Consider the following 9,693-nt stretch of genomic DNA (forward strand, 5'->3'; position numbering starts at 1 on the left):
ACTGTCTGCTGGGGCAGGATCAATGCAGGGAAAATCGTTTTACTTTCGTGCTCTGCTTTGTGAATATGACACACGAGACTATGTAAACATAGGCTGTTGAGTGGTAAAATTTATTCCAGTTTGAGAAACAATATTATTGGGAGGGTGTAAAGCTGAGAGGTGCCAACTTCTGTTTTGCTTGGGAGCCATATTCCTGTGTGCCAGAAAGCCTTCCTTCAGTTCTCCATTAGCACAGGAGTTAGTGTCTATTAGGAAAGGAAAGAAACCCTGTACCGATTTAGAAGCTCTCTGGTTTCTCCTTCATCCAACCTGATTTAAAGTATGATGTGGGACTTGTGCAGGGTGGCCAGTTTTCCAACCATCTGCATGTTGGGTTAGTTCTAATAAAGATATTGCATTATTCTAAATGTGAGAATTTGTTGTTCACAGGAGATATGTGCAGGTACCCTAGATTTGTTCATCCAATTTTAAGTTCTTTTTAGGACTGAACTTGAATAAGGAAATTAGCTACCAGAATCGAGCTCTGTTGGCAGCAACCCTGGACTTAATTAGATGTTCAGGCACTTTTGCCTATTCTACTTCTCATTGTTCCAAAGACAAATTTCCCTTGGAGGAAATCTCCCTGCTATCAGCACAGCTTGGCAGCGTGAACAGGATGCTTGCTTCCTGATTTACCCGCCCAATCTTTGTTGCCGCCATTTGAAACCTCAGTGGCTGTCACACCCCAGAGGCCCAAATACATTTTCCTGAAATAATTTTTAAATAAGAAAGCAAGCCAGCTTAGTCTTCCCACACCCTTCCAAGCTGGTCTGAACGGAAGTACTGTAGTCAGCTACTCTGTAAATTCCTCATAAAGTCCTGTGCTGTTCTTGAGGAGAGCTTTCTCTGAAATTCGTGTTAGATGGACCTCAAGCCGGCTCTATCATTAGGCAGAGTATTGCTTCAGTTGTTTCAGACTGCAGGTACAGTACCAGTAATGTGAAGTAGCTGTCCTTAGCCCCCAAACTGCACGTTGTAAAACATTTTGCTGCCAAAGGATGAGCAAATAATGCTGCCCTTTCCAGTCAAGGTGCATAGAACTTGATTTTCATTAAATCTGGTTCTTATTCTTTTATGGAGTTTGCAAGCTACATTGAGTGCATTTTTTAAACTGGAAAGGTGAGGTATAAAAGTAAGAAATAAATAATACTTAAAGTAGGCTATAATATCAACAACTTCCGATATGCAGATGATACCACTCTGATGGCAGAAAGTGAAGAGGAATTAAAGAACCTTGTAATGAGGGTGAAAGAGGAGAGTGCAAAAAACGGCCTGAAACTCAACATCAAAAAACAAAAAAACAAAAAACAAAACTAAGAGCATGGCCACTGGTCCCATCACCTCCTGGGAAATAGAAGGGGAAGATATGGAGGCAGTGACAGATTTTATTTTCTTGGGCACCATGATCACTGCAGATGGAGACAGCAGCCACGAAATTAAAAGATGCCTGCTTCTTGGGAGGAAAGCGATGACAAACCTTGACAGCATCTTAAAAAGCAGAGACATCACCTTGCCAACAAAAGTCCAAATAGTCAAAGCTATGGTTTTTCCTGTCGTGATGTATGGAAGTGAGAGCTGGACCAGAAAGAAAGCAGACCGCCGAAGAATTGATGCCTTTGAATTATGGTGCTGGAGGAGGCTCTTGAGAGTCCCCTGGACTGCAAGGAGAACAAACCTATCAATTCTAAAGGAAATCAACCCTGAGTGCTCACTGGAAGGACAGATCCTGAAGCTGAGGCTCCAGTACTTTGGCCATCTCATGAGAAAAGAAGACTCCTTGGAAAAGACCGTGATGTTAGGAAAGTGTGACGGCAAGAGGAGAAGGGAACGACAGAAGATGAGATGGCTGGACAGTGTCTGCGAAGCAACCAACATGGATTTGACACAACTACAGGAGGCAGTGGAAGATAGGAGGGCCTGCCGTGCTCTGGTCCATGGGGTCACAAAGAGTCAGACATGACTAAATGACTAAACGAAACGAAAGTAGGCCATGCTGTGTAGGCGAACTCTCATGAGTGCTTCCCCCTCTCCCTGGTGGTAAAAACGAATCAGCAACAAACAAGAGTAAACCATACATTGGATGCCTTTTCCCTGCACCTACCGCCTGCTCTTGGAGGCAATTGCCTCCCCCTGCCTAAGAGGATGGCCAAACCTGCCCTTAGCTGGTTTGTTGCCTTTGGTTGAGATTGAGAATGCAAACCCATCCTCAGGGTTGAAACAGGATCCAGTTGTCAGTATGATGAGCTTCTGTAGGTGATGGGGGTCTTGATGACATGTTTTCAGCTCAGACAATTAAATGTTTTCAAAGGACACTGGTGCTAATCCGACAGTACAAGACTGAATCCATATATGTTGTAAGCTGGTTGTGGTGCATCTGGTTTTTTTTTTTGTGTGGTCTTTCCAAGCTAAATGAGCTCATTGCCCATTGTATTGTATTCACACGTCACCACCTTGTTAATAGAAGCGCTAAAGTGAGATGAATATGCAGGGTGTGAACTGAAAAATCATTGTAGTACTCTTTATACATTATTCCCATGAATGGGGCATAATGTGAGTACTACAAGATGGGTTCACTTAAATGGCTGTTCTGATGGTATCAGACATGTTGCCTGTCTCCAGGTCTAGACATGTTGCCTGTCTCCAGGTCTCCAGGTGAGGAACTTGTAGCCCAACAGGTCATGTTAGATAACTCCACTCCCATCAGCTACAGCCAACAAGGCTAGTGATCAGTAATGGTGGAAGTGGCACTCCAGCAACATCTGCTAGCATGACTCCTTGAGAAGAAGCCGCCTAACTCCCTCTCCCAAATGCTCACATGTAAGCTTGCAAGCAAGGGCGGTACAGGTGTTCCCCTGGTGTGGAAGTGTATACAGAACTGGCTCTCACTTTGGTGATGATGCAGCTGGATGGTCCTGTAGAGCTGAAGCCACAGCACACTCCCCAGGAACACACAAAGAGGGTGTGATTCTGTAAAAGCCAATCCCCACATAGTTGTCTCCTCTACTAGGTTTTACCATATTCTTACAACCTGGGCGGGCAATGTGCAACCTTTTGCGTGGTGTTGAGCTGTAGCTACCAGCAGCCCTACTCAGGAGGGGCAAAGAGGAGGGCTCCTGGGAGTTGCAGGCCAGCAATGTCTGAAGGGCCACAAGTTTCCTATCCCCGCTCTAGTGTAAGCAAGAGGTGAAGAAATACAACACGGGGCTTCTATGGAAAGGAACAGAGCCGATTCTCTACAGCTTCCTTGAATGTCAAGGACATGACAATTGGTTTGCAGTCTGGGGCACAGTTGAAAGGGGCCAAAACTGTCCTGCTTTTCGTTCCCAGAGGCAGATTTAGTATTCCTTCAAATGGTGTTCTTAAATACCATGCACTAAAAGGGGATAATTTTAGCCCCGCAAAAATATTATTGTATCTTCTTCTTCCAGAATTCCCATTGAACTAGACCTACAAGGTCAGAGTTCATTGGTATTGTCATCTGAAAAAAATGCAAATAATTTCCCAAAACATGTTGCCTTTCTCATTGCTCTGTTGTGGCCAAAGGATTGTAATCACTGCTGTCTCCTCAAAGCAGCCCCTTGCATTGTGTGTTATTAACGAGTTGCCTTGTCGTTTCTGGCACAGTAAAGGAAAAAAAAATACTTGAAAATACTCCCCACTCCCCTCTACTGGCCGTAAAAGAATGGCATACAGCTTGAAAAAAAAAATCCTGCCACAAATTACCTTTCAAAGGGATGTAAAAGGCCTTTTAAAAAATAATATTTAAAAAGTCTCTAGAGATTGTTACACACTACACCGAAAGCCAGTTTGTAATATACTTGTCATGTTACACTTGAAATATGACTTTGTTCCACTTTGATTTTCTCTAAAAGTAACTTTCCCCTCCCCCTAAGTTCTGGGTCTTGGAGTGCGATTACATTGGCCAACTAAATGAAACAATTTGGCTTTGTATCAGCTTGGTTCACAGTCTCTTTTGCGACTGCATTTGGTTTTGGTGACCATCTGAAGGAAGACCTTGGGTTGTTTCTGTGCCAATCTTCACACTAGTTCCTCAATTTGATGCAGTTCAATCCATACCCACAGCCCCACTTCCTTTGATACGACCCTCATGCTGATTCATGGTTCTCCTTTTATGGTCTGCTGTCAAAGCACTAGGACTGTTTAAAGGGAGGCATGGCAGCATGGAAAAAGGGACAATTTTTCCAAAGTTCTCCATATACACTTACAAAAATACACACGCACCATGGAAACAGTGTAGTCTGCTGGAAGTCATCGGAGTTGTTTCAATTTTTTTATTGATTTTATCTTTCTTTTGCCTGTGCAGAGGTGATCTAGAGCTAAATTAATGTAGCAATGCACTGATAAGGTGATTTAGGGCTAGATTAAAACGTTTGTTTAAAAATACAAAAAAATTCAGGGTGACTGAGTATCTGGTGACTAGGAAGAAAAATTGCAGGGATGAATGTTCCTGCTATCCCCAACTTATTTTGTCACCAGAAAACTATCCAAAGTCAAGCTCTGATTCTTTTGCAGAATGAAACAAACAATCATACATGTGAAACATTGTTCCAGTTAGAAAAACGGAGAATGTGCCAGCAGCAGGAGGAAAACGTCTGGATTGGAAAGAAATAGGGACAGGATGATTCGCATTTTTCTTTATGTCATGTGATCGTTGAAAAATACTGCAAATTCACCCAAACCAATTCTGGAGCAAATTGCAAAGAAGATGCATGCTTAGTCAGTATAACACAACTTCCGATGATCCTTGGCTATGCATATTCATGGTGGCATCTGCTCATACACATCATGATGACAGACGTTTTGTTAGTTGATGATAATGCAGAAATACCTGTAGGATATTTGTTTTTCACATTACTGTTCCTTACGTGCTGCTTTAAAAAGGAAGTGCACACAGTCCTGAGCTGATGGCGCTGTTCTTTGCTGATCCTTTAGATCCCCCGAAAAAGGTGCAGAAAGCAGACGGGACCTTCCACTTCGGTAAAGCACCAAGCCAGAACAAAAGATAACAGAGTGAGAAAGATGTACCATTCCAAGCATGCTTACAGGACAACATATATGAATCATTACATCAACAACAACATTGTGATGGCAGAAGGCTTTAACAAATGTACTGATAGCAATGGCTGTGCATTTTCTCTCTTTCTTCAGTACATCTTAGCCAAGCCTGGAAAATAAGGAAGGAGATCCATTTTCCAAATCAGACGCAATATGTCCCACCACACGGCTGTGAATGTGTGGCAAACCGCTAACCCCATGGGGGCTGTAATTGTGTTTGAGCTTAAATGCTATGTTCTCGGCACTGTTTAAGATTATATAGCTCACCAAAGGGTAATTAATTCAGCCTAATTTATCATCTGCAATTACAAGTTCATTATTTACCCTTCCTTTCTCAATTGCCATTTACAATCTTGAGTTTATTATGCATTGTTTGCATTAGAATTCTCCCCATATGGGTCTAACTGACATCTATTGGTGAATATTTCCGGGATGCATGAGCACAGAAACAGCAAGTAGGAAGGACAGACGTCTCATGTTTTTAGGACTTCTCCATATTATCTCCCCCCCCCCGCCAATTTTGAAGGTGGAAGTATATTCACTACTCTTTTAAATTCCTTGCCCCTCTCCCCTGAATGTGTTGGAAACATTAAAAACAGACGTATCTCTTATGAACGCAATCCCAGAGCTTGGGAAAGCTACTTTTTGGGACCACAGCACCCCAGAACTCCCCCTGAAGCCCAATAAAGTGACTTCCAAGCACAGTGCAATTTGGTGCATAGTTACTTAGAAGGGACCCTCACAGCACTGACAACACACACTTACCTGACAATATCTGAAGTGTTCCAAACATTTAAAAAAAAGTATCCTCCTAATCAGCTTAGGAAAGCATCACAGAATAAGGGCCTGATTTCCTCAAAACACAGTGGAGCATTTGAGTCAGCAGTCAAAGTTCAGTTGACCCTGTCTCTCATCTCACTGAAATATTTTGCTTTTCTGCTGTTTCAAACAGCCCAACTGGAGGAAGCAGAAAATGTGGTTTTCAGATTTCTCCCACTCTCATGGCAAGGAAGGGACTGGATTTTTTTTTTCTTGTAGTGAATAGCTTTTCAGCTGCCCAAAGTGACATGTCTCCTGACCAAGCCAGCTCTATATTGGGAAGTCCTCTTCGCATCTTGATCTTCCTCCGGATGATGCCACGGGAGACCCCAGTATCCTTGAAGATGAAGACATCCCGGCTTGTCCGTCATCTCCCTTCTCACAGCTTCTCTGCATTCCACAAGAAACGATAAGCTGATCCTCCTAGTTTCTTTGGCTGTGTTCCCCACAAGGCGTGGGGCGTGGAGCCTTCCTGCAGGAAATCATGGAGAGACCTCCAAATGATTAATGAAATCCGCCATGACCTGAAGGTAGACTGCGAGTTGCAGCCTTCCCAGAGTTCGCTCAGTTGCAAACTTATAGCCTGTCTATCTTTGTATATAACACAGACCTTGGAAAAGTTACTTCTTGGCCTACAGTTCCCAGAACCCCCCAAACCAGTGTAGCCCTTGTCCATAACACTAAGGGATTCTGGAAACTGTAGTCCAAAAACAACAACAACAACAACAACAACAACAACAACAACAACAACAACAACAACAACAACAACAACAACAACAACAACAACAACAAAACCCACCGTGGATTATAAGCAGAGCTGTCTCCTTTTACTGTCCAAATTTATACACCCTATTTTCTGCCAAGAAGGGGGGGGGGGAAGAAGGGTTTTGAGCAAATTTGCATCATTTTCTTTATTCTGCTTAATTTATTCTACCTCTGCACACTACTGTCAGGACAGACAAAGAGCAATACACATTACTACTACGCTCGACTTTCAGGTTCAGCCTCAGCCACTGCGCTCTCAGCTACTGCCCTTTCATCCATCACTGCATTCTCAGCCTAAAGGACTCATAAAATGAGAGAGAATGAAACCCGAGATAAGTGGGAGTCCTAAATTCATTTGATAGTTATTGTATTTGCTTTCACAACTTGTGGGTTGTTGTGGGACTCAGGAAGCACACAAACTGGGCCAACTATAAAGCTCTCTCACTGTAATATTACTGGCTAATGTTACTGAAGATAGGATTGTGCATCCATGGCTTGTGACTGGAGAAGGGGCAGTACCTCCCAAATTTTGGCAGTGGGGTGTCCCTATTCCCTTGAATGTATATATGGTAGACCTGACATTAGATATGTTGAGGCCTGAGATGGAGTATAAGATGGCATCTTTCCTTATTCCATGCAAAGCTAACCAGACTGGCATTTGAACCAAACCAAGCAACAGAATGACACCCTCTAGTTCACCTCAGGACAGCAGGTTAGCTTAGGGAGGGGTTTTAGGGCAGGGCAGGAGTCATATAGAGCTGTGGCTCTGTATCTCTGCTTCTTGCCTTCCTTCGTTTTGGCTAATAGTAAGGCTGCTCAGATGCAGAAACAATAAGCATAGTAAATAAAAGGTCTTTGTTCACGAAGAGGTCTCTTCCCCCCCCCATTCAGGTAATATTACACTCCTTCCTTCCTTCCTTCCTTCCTTCCTTCCTTCCTTCCTTCCTTCCTTCCTTCCTTCCTTCCTTCCTTCCTTCCTTCCTTCCTTCCTACCTACCTACCTACCTACCTACCTACCTACCTACCTACCTACCTACCTACCTACCTAAGAAAAGCCTTTCTATAAATGCAGTGCTTATGCTGTATTCAAAATTCTGCCTGCACACACACATGGAGGTAGAGCTTGAGGCTAGTGGTGGACACTCACAAGCAGGACAACATGCTAATGGGATGAGGCCATGTTATGGGTTCTCCTCATTTGACTCCTTGTTACTAGGGAGAAGCAGGTTGGCAGCATCTACACATCTCCCCTTAACATGTAGTTTGGGACCCAGGGTTCTAAAGTTCACAGCCCATTCGTTACACTGTTTATTGCACCACTGAATTGCTGGTGATTGATGGGAGACACAGTGACCTGTTGCCCCCAAGGGAGCAGAAGCATTACGGTCTCCACCCCTAGGGCTTAATAAAAGAAGGGAAGAAATATATCTCAAAGAGTATCCCTGTAGAGTGCATTTGTACCCCCTTCCCCAAGTGACAGGGGTTTTACCCACAGGTTTTGCTTTCCAAATGGAACCTTCTTGGATAGAAAATACTCAGGGAAAAGGAGGCCTTCTGCGTATGCAGGCTGGGGGGTGGGGAGGCAAAAGCTGATATGGTGATCAAGTGATACCATCTGTATGCAGTAGAGTCAATAACTGTGAGCTGCCACAGGGTCTATCATTTTGTGGAATGGCTGACTATTTGGGGTGCCCTAAAATGGGTAAAGCTATTATCCAGCACCTTCCTCTATCCACATTATGTTAGGTTCATATTACAGTTTCGAAATAGGGACAGGCTAACCCTTATCTGTTCAATATCAGAAAAGCCAAATTAGATTCAGATGAAGGAGGAGTGGAAATTGGTGGGAGAAACAGCAAAGGACTGCCAGAAAGATGATCAACCGGGTCTTAGATCAGATCAACCTCTGGAGGCAAAACCATTGCATCTGAGGCTGTCTTACTTTGGATACATCATGAGAAGGAAAGATTCTCTGGAAAAGACAATAATGCTGGGAAAGGTAGAAAGCAACAGAAAAAGAGGAAGACCAAATGCGAGATTGCCTAAAGGAAGCCACAGGCTTCAGTTTACAAGAACTGAGCAGGGCAGTTGTGGACATGGCATTTTGGAGGTCTGGTCATTCATAGGGTCACCATAAGTCGAAATTGAAGAAGAAGAAGAAGAGGAGGAGGAGGAGGAAGAAGAAGAAGAAGAAGAAGAAGTAGAAGAACTAGAAGAAGAAGAAGAGGAGGAGGAGGAGGAGGAAGAAGAAGAAGAAGAAGAAGAAGAAGAAGAAGAAGAAGAAGAAGAAGAAGAAGAGAAGGAGGAGGAGGAAGAAGAAGAAGAAGAAGAAGAAGAAGAAGAGGAGGAGGAGGAGGAGGAGGAGGAGGAGGAGGAGGAGGAGGAAGAAGAAGAAGAAGAAGAAGAAGAAGAAGAAGAAGAACAACAACAACAACAACAACAACAACAACAACAACAACAACAACAACAACAACAGTCTTGGTGTGAGAAGATTTCAGTCTATCAGATGTTTTGGCCCACAATTGCTATCAGCCTCACCCAGCATGGCCAATGGTAAGAAGCAATCTGAGGAATAGTAGCCAGTTCTGTAGCTTTCTCAGCCCTGGTTTTACTGTGGTCAATTCTGAGGACACCAGTGGGAGTTACCAGGGAATTGCTATGCATCTCTGAGTTTCTAAGGCAAGAAGACAACACTGAGGTTGAGCAAGACTGGAGGAGAAAAAAGTTTGAAGTCACTGTATGTGGTAGCTCTAATGGCTGAGTGCCCCTCTCCTCCCCACCGGCAGCTAGACAGTGTTGGAAATCCACATTGTCTGTCTCTCCAGCACAGGCATAAATGTGCATGTATTATTTTGCAACAGTTGTGCAAAGGCCTGTCTGCTTGGACACCACAGGGGTGAAATCACAAAGTCCCAACAGATTCCGGCTCTGAAATGAAGAACAGGAAGTGGCTGACTTGGCAATTTATCTGGACTACAGAGTTTGCTTAAGGTC

The 9,693-nt window shown here is 43.6% G+C and overlaps 1 long non-coding RNA gene across 1 annotated transcript; it reads right to left on the bottom strand.

Annotated features, from left to right (window-relative positions):
• Nucleotides 1–415: 415 nt before the first annotated feature.
• On the bottom strand, nucleotides 416–6,418 carry LOC144586425 (uncharacterized). Its single transcript, XR_013541246.1, has 2 exons — nucleotides 5,881–6,418; nucleotides 416–5,032 (listed from the first exon to the last, which is right to left on the bottom strand). It is a non-coding gene; the product is annotated as an uncharacterized LOC144586425 (long non-coding RNA).
• Between the last annotated feature and the right edge of the window lie 3,275 nt (nucleotides 6,419–9,693).

The sequence above is a fragment of the Pogona vitticeps genome, chromosome 2 (assembly GCF_051106095.1).
Source record: "Pogona vitticeps strain Pit_001003342236 chromosome 2, PviZW2.1, whole genome shotgun sequence".
Lineage (NCBI taxonomy): Eukaryota > Metazoa > Chordata > Lepidosauria > Squamata > Agamidae > Pogona > Pogona vitticeps.